Raw genomic sequence first — 17,564 nt, 5'->3', positions numbered from 1 at the left:
AAAATTTACCTTTCGTCGCTACAAGAGATGGATGCTTTGTCGAACAGCCTGTGTCTAGTGTGCATGTTTTCGCACCTTTCCACGGCACGGCGCAGCACAGAGTTGCTCTGGTAGCTCCGAACGGCCGCACACGGCGCCTCGGACACGCCGGTTCGGCCCGCGCCCATCTCGCAGATGTTTCTCGTGCTTGTGCTGTCATATGGACCGCGACCCGAGCGGCAGTCGAGCAAAGTCGGGACAAGTCGGGACGGAAGGGGACAGCCGAGAATGCACCGTGCGAATTACGCAAATATCTGGAAGCGCGACGCGTGTCAGGCAGGTGAGAACGCTTCCCTCGGTCCAGCAGGACACTGCCACACCCCGCGCAGTCCCCCCGCCGCCGGCCGCGCCCAAGCCCTGCGCCGGATAACAATAATAAGGTGCGTCTCCCGCGAGTGTCGGAGGCCGCACGAATCAAACGAATGACAGCCGGTGCAACGAGCAGCTGTGTTGTGCGTGTGGTCCACGTGGCGGCGCGCCTCACTGCGCGTCGCCTTCGAGGTGGAAGGACGTGCTTTGCGTCAAATGCGCCACCGAAAACGGCGATTGCGTGTGTTGGGAGGAGAGGCGAAGCCTTCTTCTGCCGTGCGGCTACAGTATAACGACGCCAACGGCCATACCATGTTGAATACACCGGTTCTCGTCCGATCACCGAAGTTAAGCAACATCGGGCCCGGTTAGTACTTGGATGGGTGACCGCCTGGGAACACCGGGTGCTGTTGGCTCCCTCTCTTTTTTTAAATTTTACGTCACTACACCTGCCAGCCCTCTTTTCATAAAAACGCTCAGGTGCGACAAAGATGCTTCCACAAGCATTTTAAACTACTGTATTAAACGTAAGATGCGAAATTACAGTAATGAACTCAGTTTGAACAAGAGTGCACGGAGGAAGAGTGCTAGGAACTCGTTGAAAATAACGAAACACTGCGAATCGACAGATGTGCTCTTGAAATGCGTCAGAGCCTACTGTTTAGTAGGAGCGCTAAATTCCAAAAACTAACTACATTAAAAAAAAACCTGTTCCCGTCCGACCACCGAAGATAAGCAACAACGTTAGTATTTGGACCGGCGACCGCCTGGGAACTATGGCTGTCTTCATTTCTTGCTTTCTTGTCATTACCCCTGGCAGCCCTTTTTTCATGCTACCTTTCTCATGTGACAAAGATGCTTCCATACTGATTTTAAACTATCGTAAGATACGATATTAAGGAACTCAGTTTGAAAAGAGTGCGCCAAGGAAGACTTCCAAAGAGTCTCTGGAAATAACAAAACAGTATGAAGTGACAGAAATGTTGTGAAATACGTCAGGGCATATTGTTTTGTAGCAGTGCACAACGGAAAATTTGTAAACAAAAATTTACCTTTCGTCGCTACAAGAGATGGATGCTTTGTCGAACAGCCTGTGTCTAGTGTGCATGTTTTTGCACCTTTCCACGGCACGGCGCAGCACAGAGTTGCTCTGGTAGCTCCGAACGGCCGCACACGGCGCCTCGGACACGCCGGTTCGGCCCGCGCCCATCTCGCAGATGTTTCTCGTGCTTGTGCTGTCATATGGACCGCGACCCGAGCGGCAGCGAGCGGCAGTCGAGCAAAGTCGGGACAAGTCGGGACGGAAGGGGACAGCCGAGAATGCACCGTGCGAATTACGCAAATATCTGGAAGCGCGACGCGTGTCAGGCAGGTGAGAACGCTTCCCTCGGTCCAGCAGGACACTGCCACACCCCGCGCAGTCCCCCCGCCGCCGGCCGCGCCCAAGCCCTGCGCCGGATAACAATAATAAGGTGCGTCTCCCGCGAGTGTCGGAGGCCGCACGAATCAAACGAATGACAGCCGGTGCAACGAGCAGCTGTGTTGTGCGTGTGGTCCACGTGGCGGCGCGCCTCACTGCGCGTCGCCTTCGAGGTGGAAGGACGTGCTTTGCGTCAAATGCGCCACCGAAAACGGCGATTGCGTGTGTTGGGAGGAGAGGCGAAGCCTTCTTCTGCCGTGCGGCTACAGTATAACGACGCCAACGGCCATACCATGTTGAATACACCGGTTCTCGTCCGATCACCGAAGTTAAGCAACATCGGGCCCGGTTAGTACTTGGATGGGTGACCGCCTGGGAACACCGGGTGCTGTTGGCTCCCTCTCTTTTTTTAAATTTTACGTCACTACACCTGCCAGCCCTCTTTTCATAAAAACGCTCAGGTGCGACAAAGATGCTTCCACAAGCATTTTAAACTACTGTATTAAACGTAAGATGCGAAATTACAGTAATGAACTCAGTTTGAACAAGAGTGCACGGAGGAAGAGTGCTAGGAACTCGTTGAAAATAACGAAACACTGCGAATCGACAGATGTGCTCTTGAAATGCGTCAGAGCCTACTGTTTAGTAGGAGCGCTAAATTCCAAAAACTAACTACATTAAAAAAAAACCTGTTCCCGTCCGACCACCGAAGATAAGCAACAACGTTAGTATTTGGACCGGCGACCGCCTGGGAACTATGGCTGTCTTCATTTCTTGCTTTCTTGTCATTACCCCTGGCAGCCCTTTTTTCATGCTACCTTTCTCATGTGACAAAGATGCTTCCATACTGATTTTAAACTATCGTAAGATACGATATTAAGGAACTCAGTTTGAAAAGAGTGCGCCAAGGAAGACTTCCAAAGAGTCTCTGGAAATAACAAAACAGTATGAAGTGACAGAAATGTTGTGAAATACGTCAGGGCATATTGTTTTGTAGCAGTGCACAACGGAAAATTTGTAAACAAAAATTTACCTTTCGTCGCTACAAGAGATGGATGCTTTGTCGAACAGCCTGTGTCTAGTGTGCATGTTTTCGCACCTTTCCACGGCACGGCGCAGCACAGAGTTGCTCTGGTAGCTCCGAACGGCCGCACACGGCGCCTCGGACACGCCGGTTCGGCCCGCGCCCATCTCGCAGATGTTTCTCGTGCTTGTGCTGTCATATGGACCGCGACCCGAGCGGCAGTCGAGCAAAGTCGGGACAAGTCGGGACGGAAGGGGACAGCCGAGAATGCACCGTGCGAATTACGCAAATATCTGGAAGCGCGACGCGTGTCAGGCAGGTGAGAACGCTTCCCTCGGTCCAGCAGGACACTGCCACACCCCGCGCAGTCCCCCCGCCGCCGGCCGCGCCCAAGCCCTGCGCCGGATAACAATAATAAGGTGCGTCTCCCGCGAGTGTCGGAGGCCGCACGAATCAAACGAATGACAGCCGGTGCAACGAGCAGCTGTGTTGTGCGTGTGGTCCACGTGGCGGCGCGCCTCACTGCGCGTCGCCTTCGAGGTGGAAGGACGTGCTTTGCGTCAAATGCGCCACCGAAAACGGCGATTGCGTGTGTTGGGAGGAGAGGCGAAGCCTTCTTCTGCCGTGCGGCTACAGTATAACGACGCCAACGGCCATACCATGTTGAATACACCGGTTCTCGTCCGATCACCGAAGTTAAGCAACATCGGGCCCGGTTAGTACTTGGATGGGTGACCGCCTGGGAACACCGGGTGCTGTTGGCTCCCTCTCTTTTTTTAAATTTTACGTCACTACACCTGCCAGCCCTCTTTTCATAAAAACGCTCAGGTGCGACAAAGATGCTTCCACAAGCATTTTAAACTACTGTATTAAACGTAAGATGCGAAATTACAGTAATGAACTCAGTTTGAACAAGAGTGCACGGAGGAAGAGTGCTAGGAACTCGTTGAAAATAACGAAACACTGCGAATCGACAGATGTGCTCTTGAAATGCGTCAGAGCCTACTGTTTAGTAGGAGCGCTAAATTCCAAAAACTAACTACATTAAAAAAAAACCTGTTCCCGTCCGACCACCGAAGATAAGCAACAACGTTAGTATTTGGACCGGCGACCGCCTGGGAACTATGGCTGTCTTCATTTCTTGCTTTCTTGTCATTACCCCTGGCAGCCCTTTTTTCATGCTACCTTTCTCATGTGACAAAGATGCTTCCATACTGATTTTAAACTATCGTAAGATACGATATTAAGGAACTCAGTTTGAAAAGAGTGCGCCAAGGAAGACTTCCAAAGAGTCTCTGGAAATAACAAAACAGTATGAAGTGACAGAAATGTTGTGAAATACGTCAGGGCATATTGTTTTGTAGCAGTGCACAACGGAAAATTTGTAAACAAAAATTTACCTTTCGTCGCTACAAGAGATGGATGCTTTGTCGAACAGCCTGTGTCTAGTGTGCATGTTTTCGCACCTTTCCACGGCACGGCGCAGCACAGAGTTGCTCTGGTAGCTCCGAACGGCCGCACACGGCGCCTCGGACACGCCGGTTCGGCCCGCGCCCATCTCGCAGATGTTTCTCGTGCTTGTGCTGTCATATGGACCGCGACCCGAGCGGCAGCGAGCGGCAGTCGAGCAAAGTCGGGACAAGTCGGGACGGAAGGGGACAGCCGAGAATGCACCGTGCGAATTACGCAAATATCTGGAAGCGCGACGCGTGTCAGGCAGGTGAGAACGCTTCCCTCGGTCCAGCAGGACACTGCCACACCCCGCGCAGTCCCCCCGCCGCCGGCCGCGCCCAAGCCCTGCGCCGGATAACAATAATAAGGTGCGTCTCCCGCGAGTGTCGGAGGCCGCACGAATCAAACGAATGACAGCCGGTGCAACGAGCAGCTGTGTTGTGCGTGTGGTCCACGTGGCGGCGCGCCTCACTGCGCGTCGCCTTCGAGGTGGAAGGACGTGCTTTGCGTCAAATGCGCCACCGAAAACGGCGATTGCGTGTGTTGGGAGGAGAGGCGAAGCCTTCTTCTGCCGTGCGGCTACAGTATAACGACGCCAACGGCCATACCATGTTGAATACACCGGTTCTCGTCCGATCACCGAAGTTAAGCAACATCGGGCCCGGTTAGTACTTGGATGGGTGACCGCCTGGGAACACCGGGTGCTGTTGGCTCCCTCTCTTTTTTTAAATTTTACGTCACTACACCTGCCAGCCCTCTTTTCATAAAAACGCTCAGGTGCGACAAAGATGCTTCCACAAGCATTTTAAACTACTGTATTAAACGTAAGATGCGAAATTACAGTAATGAACTCAGTTTGAACAAGAGTGCACGGAGGAAGAGTGCTAGGAACTCGTTGAAAATAACGAAACACTGCGAATCGACAGATGTGCTCTTGAAATGCGTCAGAGCCTACTGTTTAGTAGGAGCGCTAAATTCCAAAAACTAACTACATTAAAAAAAAACCTGTTCCCGTCCGACCACCGAAGATAAGCAACAACGTTAGTATTTGGACCGGCGACCGCCTGGGAACTATGGCTGTCTTCATTTCTTGCTTTCTTGTCATTACCCCTGGCAGCCCTTTTTTCATGCTACCTTTCTCATGTGACAAAGATGCTTCCATACTGATTTTAAACTATCGTAAGATACGATATTAAGGAACTCAGTTTGAAAAGAGTGCGCCAAGGAAGACTTCCAAAGAGTCTCTGGAAATAACAAAACAGTATGAAGTGACAGAAATGTTGTGAAATACGTCAGGGCATATTGTTTTGTAGCAGTGCACAACGGAAAATTTGTAAACAAAAATTTACCTTTCGTCGCTACAAGAGATGGATGCTTTGTCGAACAGCCTGTGTCTAGTGTGCATGTTTTCGCACCTTTCCACGGCACGGCGCAGCACAGAGTTGCTCTGGTAGCTCCGAACGGCCGCACACGGCGCCTCGGACACGCCGGTTCGGCCCGCGCCCATCTCGCAGATGTTTCTCGTGCTTGTGCTGTCATATGGACCGCGACCCGAGCGGCAGTCGAGCAAAGTCGGGACAAGTCGGGACGGAAGGGGACAGCCGAGAATGCACCGTGCGAATTACGCAAATATCTGGAAGCGCGACGCGTGTCAGGCAGGTGAGAACGCTTCCCTCGGTCCAGCAGGACACTGCCACACCCCGCGCAATCCCCCCGCCGCCGGCCGCGCCCAAGCCCTGCGCCGGATAACAATAATAAGGTGCGTCTCCCGCGAGTGTCGGAGGCCGCACGAATCAAACGAATGACAGCCGGTGCAACGAGCAGCTGTGTTGTGCGTGTGGTCCACGTGGCGGCGCGCCTCACTGCGCGTCGCCTTCGAGGTGGAAGGACGTGCTTTGCGTCAAATGCGCCACCGAAAACGGCGATTGCGTGTGTTGGGAGGAGAGGCGAAGCCTTCTTCTGCCGTGCGGCTACAGTATAACGACGCCAACGGCCATACCATGTTGAATACACCGGTTCTCGTCCGATCACCGAAGTTAAGCAACATCGGGCCCGGTTAGTACTTGGATGGGTGACCGCCTGGGAACACCGGGTGCTGTTGGCTCCCTCTCTTTTTTTAAATTTTACGTCACTACACCTGCCAGCCCTCTTTTCATAAAAACGCTCAGGTGCGACAAAGATGCTTCCACAAGCATTTTAAACTACTGTATTAAACGTAAGATGCGAAATTACAGTAATGAACTCAGTTTGAACAAGAGTGCACGGAGGAAGAGTGCTAGGAACTCGTTGAAAATAACGAAACACTGCGAATCGACAGATGTGCTCTTGAAATGCGTCAGAGCCTACTGTTTAGTAGGAGCGCTAAATTCCAAAAACTAACTACATTAAAAAAAAACCTGTTCCCGTCCGACCACCGAAGATAAGCAACAACGTTAGTATTTGGACCGGCGACCGCCTGGGAACTATGGCTGTCTTCATTTCTTGCTTTCTTGTCATTACCCCTGGCAGCCCTTTTTTCATGCTACCTTTCTCATGTGACAAAGATGCTTCCATACTGATTTTAAACTATCGTAAGATACGATATTAAGGAACTCAGTTTGAAAAGAGTGCGCCAAGGAAGACTTCCAAAGAGTCTCTGGAAATAACAAAACAGTATGAAGTGACAGAAATGTTGTGAAATACGTCAGGGCATATTGTTTTGTAGCAGTGCACAACGGAAAATTTGTAAACAAAAATTTACCTTTCGTCGCTACAAGAGATGGATGCTTTGTCGAACAGCCTGTGTCTAGTGTGCATGTTTTTGCACCTTTCCACGGCACGGCGCAGCACAGAGTTGCTCTGGTAGCTCCGAACGGCCGCACACGGCGCCTCGGACACGCCGGTTCGGCCCGCGCCCATCTCGCAGATGTTTCTCGTGCTTGTGCTGTCATATGGACCGCGACCCGAGCGGCAGCGAGCGGCAGTCGAGCAAAGTCGGGACAAGTCGGGACGGAAGGGGACAGCCGAGAATGCACCGTGCGAATTACGCAAATATCTGGAAGCGCGACGCGTGTCAGGCAGGTGAGAACGCTTCCCTCGGTCCAGCAGGACACTGCCACACCCCGCGCAGTCCCCCCGCCGCCGGCCGCGCCCAAGCCCTGCGCCGGATAACAATAATAAGGTGCGTCTCCCGCGAGTGTCGGAGGCCGCACGAATCAAACGAATGACAGCCGGTGCAACGAGCAGCTGTGTTGTGCGTGTGGTCCACGTGGCGGCGCGCCTCACTGCGCGTCGCCTTCGAGGTGGAAGGACGTGCTTTGCGTCAAATGCGCCACCGAAAACGGCGATTGCGTGTGTTGGGAGGAGAGGCGAAGCCTTCTTCTGCCGTGCGGCTACAGTATAACGACGCCAACGGCCATACCATGTTGAATACACCGGTTCTCGTCCGATCACCGAAGTTAAGCAACATCGGGCCCGGTTAGTACTTGGATGGGTGACCGCTTGGGAACACCGGGTGCTGTTGGCTCCCTCTCTTTTTTTAAATTTTACGTCACTACACCTGCCAGCCCTCTTTTCATAAAAACGCTCAGGTGCGACAAAGATGCTTCCACAAGCATTTTAAACTACTGTATTAAACGTAAGATGCGAAATTACAGTAATGAACTCAGTTTGAACAAGAGTGCACGGAGGAAGAGTGCTAGGAACTCGTTGAAAATAACGAAACACTGCGAATCGACAGATGTGCTCTTGAAATGCGTCAGAGCCTACTGTTTAGTAGGAGCGCTAAATTCCAAAAACTAACTACATTAAAAAAAAACCTGTTCCCGTCCGACCACCGAAGATAAGCAACAACGTTAGTATTTGGACCGGCGACCGCCTGGGAACTATGGCTGTCTTCATTTCTTGCTTTCTTGTCATTACCCCTGGCAGCCCTTTTTTCATGCTACCTTTCTCATGTGACAAAGATGCTTCCATACTGATTTTAAACTATCGTAAGATACGATATTAAGGAACTCAGTTTGAAAAGAGTGCGCCAAGGAAGACTTCCAAAGAGTCTCTGGAAATAACAAAACAGTATGAAGTGACAGAAATGTTGTGAAATACGTCAGGGCATATTGTTTTGTAGCAGTGCACAACGGAAAATTTGTAAACAAAAATTTACCTTTCGTCGCTACAAGAGATGGATGCTTTGTCGAACAGCCTGTGTCTAGTGTGCATGTTTTCGCACCTTTCCACGGCACGGCGCAGCACAGAGTTGCTCTGGTAGCTCCGAACGGCCGCACACGGCGCCTCGGACACGCCGGTTCGGCCCGCGCCCATCTCGCAGATGTTTCTCGTGCTTGTGCTGTCATATGGACCGCGACCCGAGCGGCAGCGAGCGGCAGTCGAGCAAAGTCGGGACAAGTCGGGACGGAAGGGGACAGCCGAGAATGCACCGTGCGAATTACGCAAATATCTGGAAGCGCGACGCGTGTCAGGCAGGTGAGAACGCTTCCCTCGGTCCAGCAGGACACTGCCACACCCCGCGCAGTCCCCCCGCCGCCGGCCGCGCCCAAGCCCTGCGCCGGATAACAATAATAAGGTGCGTCTCCCGCGAGTGTCGGAGGCCGCACGAATCAAACGAATGACAGCCGGTGCAACGAGCAGCTGTGTTGTGCGTGTGGTCCACGTGGCGGCGCGCCTCACTGCGCGTCGCCTTCGAGGTGGAAGGACGTGCTTTGCGTCAAATGCGCCACCGAAAACGGCGATTGCGTGTGTTGGGAGGAGAGGCGAAGCCTTCTTCTGCCGTGCGGCTACAGTATAACGACGCCAACGGCCATACCATGTTGAATACACCGGTTCTCGTCCGATCACCGAAGTTAAGCAACATCGGGCCCGGTTAGTACTTGGATGGGTGACCGCCTGGGAACACCGGGTGCTGTTGGCTCCCTCTCTTTTTTTAAATTTTACGTCACTACACCTGCCAGCCCTCTTTTCATAAAAACGCTCAGGTGCGACAAAGATGCTTCCACAAGCATTTTAAACTACTGTATTAAACGTAAGATGCGAAATTACAGTAATGAACTCAGTTTGAACAAGAGTGCACGGAGGAAGAGTGCTAGGAACTAGTTGAAAATAACGAAACACTGCGAATCGACAGATGTGCTCTTGAAATGCGTCAGAGCCTACTGTTTAGTAGGAGCGCTAAATTCCAAAAACTAACTACATTAAAAAAAAACCTGTTCCCGTCCGACCACCGAAGATAAGCAACAACGTTAGTATTTGGACCGGCGACCGCCTGGGAACTATGGCTGTCTTCATTTCTTGCTTTCTTGTCATTACCCCTGGCAGCCCTTTTTTCATGCTACCTTTCTCATGTGACAAAGATGCTTCCATACTGATTTTAAACTATCGTAAGATACGATATTAAGGAACTCAGTTTGAAAAGAGTGCGCCAAGGAAGACTTCCAAAGAGTCTCTGGAAATAACAAAACAGTATGAAGTGACAGAAATGTTGTGAAATACGTCAGGGCATATTGTTTTGTAGCAGTGCACAACGGAAAATTTGTAAACAAAAATTTACCTTTCGTCGCTACAAGAGATGGATGCTTTGTCGAACAGCCTGTGTCTAGTGTGCATGTTTTCGCACCTTTCCACGGCACGGCGCAGCACAGAGTTGCTCTGGTAGCTCCGAACGGCCGCACACGGCGCCTCGGACACGCCGGTTCGGCCCGCGCCCATCTCGCAGATGTTTCTCGTGCTTGTGCTGTCATATGGACCGCGACCCGAGCGGCAGTCGAGCAAAGTCGGGACAAGTCGGGACGGAAGGGGACAGCCGAGAATGCACCGTGCGAATTACGCAAATATCTGGAAGCGCGACGCGTGTCAGGCAGGTGAGAACGCTTCCCTCGGTCCAGCAGGACACTGCCACACCCCGCGCAGTCCCCCCGCCGCCGGCCGCGCCCAAGCCCTGCGCCGGATAACAATAATAAGGTGCGTCTCCCGCGAGTGTCGGAGGCCGCACGAATCAAACGAATGACAGCCGGTGCAACGAGCAGCTGTGTTGTGCGTGTGGTCCACGTGGCGGCGCGCCTCACTGCGCGTCGCCTTCGAGGTGGAAGGACGTGCTTTGCGTCAAATGCGCCACCGAAAACGGCGATTGCGTGTGTTGGGAGGAGAGGCGAAGCCTTCTTCTGCCGTGCGGCTACAGTATAACGACGCCAACGGCCATACCATGTTGAATACACCGGTTCTCGTCCGATCACCGAAGTTAAGCAACATCGGGCCCGGTTAGTACTTGGATGGGTGACCGCCTGGGAACACCGGGTGCTGTTGGCTCCCTCTCTTTTTTTAAATTTTACGTCACTACACCTGCCAGCCCTCTTTTCATAAAAACGCTCAGGTGCGACAAAGATGCTTCCACAAGCATTTTAAACTACTGTATTAAACGTAAGATGCGAAATTACAGTAATGAACTCAGTTTGAACAAGAGTGCACGGAGGAAGAGTGCTAGGAACTCGTTGAAAATAACGAAACACTGCGAATCGACAGATGTGCTCTTGAAATGCGTCAGAGCCTACTGTTTAGTAGGAGCGCTAAATTCCAAAAACTAACTACATTAAAAAAAAACCTGTTCCCGTCCGACCACCGAAGATAAGCAACAACGTTAGTATTTGGACCGGCGACCGCCTGGGAACTATGGCTGTCTTCATTTCTTGCTTTCTTGTCATTACCCCTGGCAGCCCTTTTTTCATGCTACCTTTCTCATGTGACAAAGATGCTTCCATACTGATTTTAAACTATCGTAAGATACGATATTAAGGAACTCAGTTTGAAAAGAGTGCGCCAAGGAAGACTTCCAAAGAGTCTCTGGAAATAACAAAACAGTATGAAGTGACAGAAATGTTGTGAAATACGTCAGGGCATATTGTTTTGTAGCAGTGCACAACGGAAAATTTGTAAACAAAAATTTACCTTTCGTCGCTACAAGAGATGGATGCTTTGTCGAACAGCCTGTGTCTAGTGTGCATGTTTTCGCACCTTTCCACGGCACGGCGCAGCACAGAGTTGCTCTGGTAGCTCCGAACGGCCGCACACGGCGCCTCGGACACGCCGGTTCGGCCCGCGCCCATCTCGCAGATGTTTCTCGTGCTTGTGCTGTCATATGGACCGCGACCCGAGCGGCAGCGAGCGGCAGTCGAGCAAAGTCGGGACAAGTCGGGACGGAAGGGGACAGCCGAGAATGCACCGTGCGAATTACGCAAATATCTGGAAGCGCGACGCGTGTCAGGCAGGTGAGAACGCTTCCCTCGGTCCAGCAGGACACTGCCACACCCCGCGCAGTCCCCCCGCCGCCGGCCGCGCCCAAGCCCTGCGCCGGATAACAATAATAAGGTGCGTCTCCCGCGAGTGTCGGAGGCCGCACGAATCAAACGAATGACAGCCGGTGCAACGAGCAGCTGTGTTGTGCGTGTGGTCCACGTGGCGGCGCGCCTCACTGCGCGTCGCCTTCGAGGTGGAAGGACGTGCTTTGCGTCAAATGCGCCACCGAAAACGGCGATTGCGTGTGTTGGGAGGAGAGGCGAAGCCTTCTTCTGCCGTGCGGCTACAGTATAACGACGCCAACGGCCATACCATGTTGAATACACCGGTTCTCGTCCGATCACCGAAGTTAAGCAACATCGGGCCCGGTTAGTACTTGGATGGGTGACCGCCTGGGAACACCGGGTGCTGTTGGCTCCCTCTCTTTTTTTAAATTTTACGTCACTACACCTGCCAGCCCTCTTTTCATAAAAACGCTCAGGTGCGACAAAGATGCTTCCACAAGCATTTTAAACTACTGTATTAAACGTAAGATGCGAAATTACAGTAATGAACTCAGTTTGAACAAGAGTGCACGGAGGAAGAGTGCTAGGAACTCGTTGAAAATAACGAAACACTGCGAATCGACAGATGTGCTCTTGAAATGCGTCAGAGCCTACTGTTTAGTAGGAGCGTTAAATTCCAAAAACTAACTACATTAAAAAAAAACCTGTTCCCGTCCGACCACCGAAGATAAGCAACAACGTTAGTATTTGGACCGGCGACCGCCTGGGAACTATGGCTGTCTTCATTTCTTGCTTTCTTGTCATTACCCCTGGCAGCCCTTTTTTCATGCTACCTTTCTCATGTGACAAAGATGCTTCCATACTGATTTTAAACTATCGTAAGATACGATATTAAGGAACTCAGTTTGAAAAGAGTGCGCCAAGGAAGACTTCCAAAGAGTCTCTGGAAATAACAAAACAGTATGAAGTGACAGAAATGTTGTGAAATACGTCAGGGCATATTGTTTTGTAGCAGTGCACAACGGAAAATTTGTAAACAAAAATTTACCTTTCGTCGCTACAAGAGATGGATGCTTTGTCGAACAGCCTGTGTCTAGTGTGCATGTTTTCGCACCTTTCCACGGCACGGCGCAGCACAGAGTTGCTCTGGTAGCTCCGAACGGCCGCACACGGCGCCTCGGACACGCCGGTTCGGCCCGCGCCCATCTCGCAGATGTTTCTCGTGCTTGTGCTGTCATATGGACCGCGACCCGAGCGGCAGCGAGCGGCAGTCGAGCAAAGTCGGGACAAGTCGGGACGGAAGGGGACAGCCGAGAATGCACCGTGCGAATTACGCAAATATCTGGAAGCGCGACGCGTGTCAGGCAGGTGAGAACGCTTCCCTCGGTCCAGCAGGACACTGCCACACCCCGCGCAGTCCCCCCGCCGCCGGCCGCGCCCAAGCCCTGCGCCGGATAACAATAATAAGGTGCGTCTCCCGCGAGTGTCGGAGGCCGCACGAATCAAACGAATGACAGCCGGTGCAACGAGCAGCTGTGTTGTGCGTGTGGTCCACGTGGCGGCGCGCCTCACTGCGCGTCGCCTTCGAGGTGGAAGGACGTGCTTTGCGTCAAATGCGCCACCGAAAACGGCGATTGCGTGTGTTGGGAGGAGAGGCGAAGCCTTCTTCTGCCGTGCGGCTACAGTATAACGACGCCAACGGCCATACCATGTTGAATACACCGGTTCTCGTCCGATCACCGAAGTTAAGCAACATCGGGCCCGGTTAGTACTTGGATGGGTGACCGCCTGGGAACACCGGGTGCTGTTGGCTCCCTCTCTTTTTTTAAATTTTACGTCACTACACCTGCCAGCCCTCTTTTCATAAAAACGCTCAGGTGCGACAAAGATGCTTCCACAAGCATTTTAAACTACTGTATTAAACGTAAGATGCGAAATTACAGTAATGAACTCAGTTTGAACAAGAGTGCACGGAGGAAGAGTGCTAGGAACTCGTTGAAAATAACGAAACACTGCGAATCGACAGATGTGCTCTTGAAATGCGTCAGAGCCTACTGTTTAGTAGGAGCGCTAAATTCCAAAAACTAACTACATTAAAAAAAAACCTGTTCCCGTCCGACCACCGAAGATAAGCAACAACGTTAGTATTTGGACCGGCGACCGCCTGGGAACTATGGCTGTCTTCATTTCTTGCTTTCTTGTCATTACCCCTGGCAGCCCTTTTTTCATGCTACCTTTCTCATGTGACAAAGATGCTTCCATACTGATTTTAAACTATCGTAAGATACGATATTAAGGAACTCAGTTTGAAAAGAGTGCGCCAAGGAAGACTTCCAAAGAGTCTCTGGAAATAACAAAACAGTATGAAGTGACAGAAATGTTGTGAAATACGTCAGGGCATATTGTTTTGTAGCAGTGCACAACGGAAAATTTGTAAACAAAAATTTACCTTTCGTCGCTACAAGAGATGGATGCTTTGTCGAACAGCCTGTGTCTAGTGTGCATGTTTTCGCACCTTTCCACGGCACGGCGCAGCACAGAGTTGCTCTGGTAGCTCCGAACGGCCGCACACGGCGCCTCGGACACGCCGGTTCGGCCCGCGCCCATCTCGCAGATGTTTCTCGTGCTTGTGCTGTCATATGGACCGCGACCCGAGCGGCAGCGAGCGGCAGTCGAGCAAAGTCGGGACAAGTCGGGACGGAAGGGGACAGCCGAGAATGCACCGTGCGAATTACGCAAATATCTGGAAGCGCGACGCGTGTCAGGCAGGTGAGAACGCTTCCCTCGGTCCAGCAGGACACTGCCACACCCCGCGCAGTCCCCCCGCCGCCGGCCGCGCCCAAGCCCTGCGCCGGATAACAATAATAAGGTGCGTCTCCCGCGAGTGTCGGAGGCCGCACGAATCAAACGAATGACAGCCGGTGCAACGAGCAGCTGTGTTGTGCGTGTGGTCCACGTGGCGGCGCGCCTCACTGCGCGTCGCCTTCGAGGTGGAAGGACGTGCTTTGCGTCAAATGCGCCACCGAAAACGGCGATTGCGTGTGTTGGGAGGAGAGGCGAAGCCTTCTTCTGCCGTGCGGCTACAGTATAACGACGCCAACGGCCATACCATGTTGAATACACCGGTTCTCGTCCGATCACCGAAGTTAAGCAACATCGGGCCCGGTTAGTACTTGGATGGGTGACCGCCTGGGAACACCGGGTGCTGTTGGCTCCCTCTCTTTTTTTAAATTTTACGTCACTACACCTGCCAGCCCTCTTTTCATAAAAACGCTCAGGTGCGACAAAGATGCTTCCACAAGCATTTTAAACTACTGTATTAAACGTAAGATGCGAAATTACAGTAATGAACTCAGTTTGAACAAGAGTGCACGGAGGAAGAGTGCTAGGAACTCGTTGAAAATAACGAAACACTGCGAATCGACAGATGTGCTCTTGAAATGCGTCAGAGCCTACTGTTTAGTAGGAGCGCTAAATTCCAAAAACTAACTACATTAAAAAAAAACCTGTTCCCGTCCGACCACCGAAGATAAGCAACAACGTTAGTATTTGGACCGGCGACCGCCTGGGAACTATGGCTGTCTTCATTTCTTGCTTTCTTGTCATTACCCCTGGCAGCCCTTTTTTCATGCTACCTTTCTCATGTGACAAAGATGCTTCCATACTGATTTTAAACTATCGTAAGATACGATATTAAGGAACTCAGTTTGAAAAGAGTGCGCCAAGGAAGACTTCCAAAGAGTCTCTGGAAATAACAAAACAGTATGAAGTGACAGAAATGTTGTGAAATACGTCAGGGCATATTGTTTTGTAGCAGTGCACAACGGAAAATTTGTAAACAAAAATTTACCTTTCGTCGCTACAAGAGATGGATGCTTTGTCGAACAGCCTGTGTCTAGTGTGCATGTTTTCGCACCTTTCCACGGCACGGCGCAGCACAGAGTTGCTCTGGTAGCTCCGAACGGCCGCACACGGCGCCTCGGACACGCCGGTTCGGCCCGCGCCCATCTCGCAGATGTTTCTCGTGCTTGTGCTGTCATATGGACCGCGACCCGAGCGGCAGCGAGCGGCAGTCGAGCAAAGTCGGGACAAGTCGGGACGGAAGGGGACAGCCGAGAATGCACCGTGCGAATTACGCAAATATCTGGAAGCGCGACGCGTGTCAGGCAGGTGAGAACGCTTCCCTCGGTCCAGCAGGACACTGCCACACCCCGCGCAGTCCCCCCGCCGCCGGCCGCGCCCAAGCCCTGCGCCGGATAACAATAATAAGGTGCGTCTCCCGCGAGTGTCGGAGGCCGCACGAATCAAACGAATGACAGCCGGTGCAACGAGCAGCTGTGTTGTGCGTGTGGTCCACGTGGCGGCGCGCCTCACTGCGCGTCGCCTTCGAGGTGGAAGGACGTGCTTTGCGTCAAATGCGCCACCGAAAACGGCGATTGCGTGTGTTGGGAGGAGAGGCGAAGCCTTCTTCTGCCGTGCGGCTACAGTATAACGACGCCAACGGCCATACCATGTTGAATACACCGGTTCTCGTCCGATCACCGAAGTTAAGCAACATCGGGCCCGGTTAGTACTTGGATGGGTGACCGCCTGGGAACACCGGGTGCTGTTGGCTCCCTCTCTTTTTTTAAATTTTACGTCACTACACCTGCCAGCCCTCTTTTCATAAAAACGCTCAGGTGCGACAAAGATGCTTCCACAAGCATTTTAAACTACTGTATTAAACGTAAGATGCGAAATTACAGTAATGAACTCAGTTTGAACAAGAGTGCACGGAGGAAGAGTGCTAGGAACTCGTTGAAAATAACGAAACACTGCGAATCGACAGATGTGCTCTTGAAATGCGTCAGAGCCTACTGTTTAGTAGGAGCGCTAAATTCCAAAAACTAACTACATTAAAAAAAAACCTGTTCCCGTCCGACCACCGAAGATAAGCAACAACGTTAGTATTTGGACCGGCGACCGCCTGGGAACTATGGCTGTCTTCATTTCTTGCTTTCTTGTCATTACCCCTGGCAGCCCTTTTTTCATGCTACCTTTCTCATGTGACAAAGATGCTTCCATACTGATTTTAAACTATCGTAAGATACGATATTAAGGAACTCAGTTTGAAAAGAGTGCGCCAAGGAAGACTTCCAAAGAGTCTCTGGAAATAACAAAACAGTATGAAGTGACAGAAATGTTGTGAAATACGTCAGGGCATATTGTTTTGTAGCAGTGCACAACGGAAAATTTGTAAACAAAAATTTACCTTTCGTCGCTACAAGAGATGGATGCTTTGTCGAACAGCCTGTGTCTAGTGTGCATGTTTTTGCACCTTTCCACGGCACGGCGCAGCACAGAGTTGCTCTGGTAGCTCCGAACGGCCGCACACGGCGCCTCGGACACGCCGGTTCGGCCCGCGCCCATCTCGCAGATGTTTCTCGTGCTTGTGCTGTCATATGGACCGCGACCCGAGCGGCAGCGAGCGGCAGTCGAGCAAAGTCGGGACAAGTCGGGACGGAAGGGGACAGCCGAGAATGCACCGTGCGAATTACGCAAATATCTGGAAGCGCGACGCGTGTCAGGCAGGTGAGAACGCTTCCCTCGGTCCAGCAGGACACTGCCACACCCCGCGCAGTCCCCCCGCCGCCGGCCGCGCCCAAGCCCTGCGCCGGATAACAATAATAAGGTGCGTCTCCCGCGAGTGTCGGAGGCCGCACGAATCAAACGAATGACAGCCGGTGCAACGAGCAGCTGTGTTGTGCGTGTGGTCCACGTGGCGGCGCGCCTCACTGCGCGTCGCCTTCGAGGTGGAAGGACGTGCTTTGCGTCAAATGCGCCACCGAAAACGGCGATTGCGTGTGTTGGGAGGAGAGGCGAAGCCTTCTTCTGCCGTGCGGCTACAGTATAACGACGCCAACGGCCATACCATGTTGAATACACCGGTTCTCGTCCGATCACCGAAGTTAAGCAACATCGGGCCCGGTTAGTACTTGGATGGGTGACCGCCTGGGAACACCGGGTGCTGTTGGCTCCCTCTCTTTTTTTAAAT

At 52.1% G+C, this 17,564-nt stretch overlaps 13 non-coding genes across 13 annotated transcripts; all 13 read left to right on the top strand.

The window, feature by feature from the left end:
* The first annotated feature begins 645 nt into the window (after positions 1-645).
* LOC126273500 (5S ribosomal RNA) lies at positions 646-764 on the top strand. The gene has a single exon (XR_007549352.1). It is a non-coding gene; the product is annotated as a 5S ribosomal RNA (ribosomal RNA).
* Positions 765-2,046: 1,282 nt separating this feature from the next.
* Positions 2,047-2,165, top strand: LOC126273499 (5S ribosomal RNA). The gene has a single exon (XR_007549351.1). It is a non-coding gene; the product is annotated as a 5S ribosomal RNA (ribosomal RNA).
* A 1,272-nt stretch (positions 2,166-3,437) lies between these two features.
* Positions 3,438-3,556, top strand: LOC126273498 (5S ribosomal RNA). The gene has a single exon (XR_007549350.1). It is a non-coding gene; the product is annotated as a 5S ribosomal RNA (ribosomal RNA).
* Positions 3,557-4,838: 1,282 nt separating this feature from the next.
* LOC126273497 (5S ribosomal RNA) lies at positions 4,839-4,957 on the top strand. Its single transcript, XR_007549349.1, has one exon. It is a non-coding gene; the product is annotated as a 5S ribosomal RNA (ribosomal RNA).
* A 1,272-nt stretch (positions 4,958-6,229) lies between these two features.
* Positions 6,230-6,348, top strand: LOC126273496 (5S ribosomal RNA). Its single transcript, XR_007549348.1, has one exon. It is a non-coding gene; the product is annotated as a 5S ribosomal RNA (ribosomal RNA).
* A 1,282-nt stretch (positions 6,349-7,630) lies between these two features.
* On the top strand, positions 7,631-7,749 carry LOC126273811 (5S ribosomal RNA). Its single transcript, XR_007549649.1, has one exon. It is a non-coding gene; the product is annotated as a 5S ribosomal RNA (ribosomal RNA).
* A 1,282-nt stretch (positions 7,750-9,031) lies between these two features.
* LOC126273495 (5S ribosomal RNA) lies at positions 9,032-9,150 on the top strand. The gene has a single exon (XR_007549347.1). It is a non-coding gene; the product is annotated as a 5S ribosomal RNA (ribosomal RNA).
* A 1,272-nt stretch (positions 9,151-10,422) lies between these two features.
* Positions 10,423-10,541, top strand: LOC126273494 (5S ribosomal RNA). Its single transcript, XR_007549346.1, has one exon. It is a non-coding gene; the product is annotated as a 5S ribosomal RNA (ribosomal RNA).
* A 1,282-nt stretch (positions 10,542-11,823) lies between these two features.
* On the top strand, positions 11,824-11,942 carry LOC126273492 (5S ribosomal RNA). Its single transcript, XR_007549345.1, has one exon. It is a non-coding gene; the product is annotated as a 5S ribosomal RNA (ribosomal RNA).
* Positions 11,943-13,224: 1,282 nt separating this feature from the next.
* Positions 13,225-13,343, top strand: LOC126273491 (5S ribosomal RNA). The gene has a single exon (XR_007549344.1). It is a non-coding gene; the product is annotated as a 5S ribosomal RNA (ribosomal RNA).
* A 1,282-nt stretch (positions 13,344-14,625) lies between these two features.
* LOC126273489 (5S ribosomal RNA) lies at positions 14,626-14,744 on the top strand. Its single transcript, XR_007549342.1, has one exon. It is a non-coding gene; the product is annotated as a 5S ribosomal RNA (ribosomal RNA).
* Positions 14,745-16,026: 1,282 nt separating this feature from the next.
* Positions 16,027-16,145, top strand: LOC126273488 (5S ribosomal RNA). Its single transcript, XR_007549341.1, has one exon. It is a non-coding gene; the product is annotated as a 5S ribosomal RNA (ribosomal RNA).
* Positions 16,146-17,427: 1,282 nt separating this feature from the next.
* LOC126273487 (5S ribosomal RNA) lies at positions 17,428-17,546 on the top strand. Its single transcript, XR_007549340.1, has one exon. It is a non-coding gene; the product is annotated as a 5S ribosomal RNA (ribosomal RNA).
* The last annotated feature ends 18 nt before the right edge of the window (positions 17,547-17,564 follow it).

Source organism: Schistocerca gregaria, chromosome 5, assembly GCF_023897955.1.
Source record: "Schistocerca gregaria isolate iqSchGreg1 chromosome 5, iqSchGreg1.2, whole genome shotgun sequence".
NCBI lineage: Eukaryota > Metazoa > Arthropoda > Insecta > Orthoptera > Acrididae > Schistocerca > Schistocerca gregaria.
Note: the sequence above shows the minus strand (reverse complement) of the source record. Positions and strands in the feature narration are given on the sequence as shown.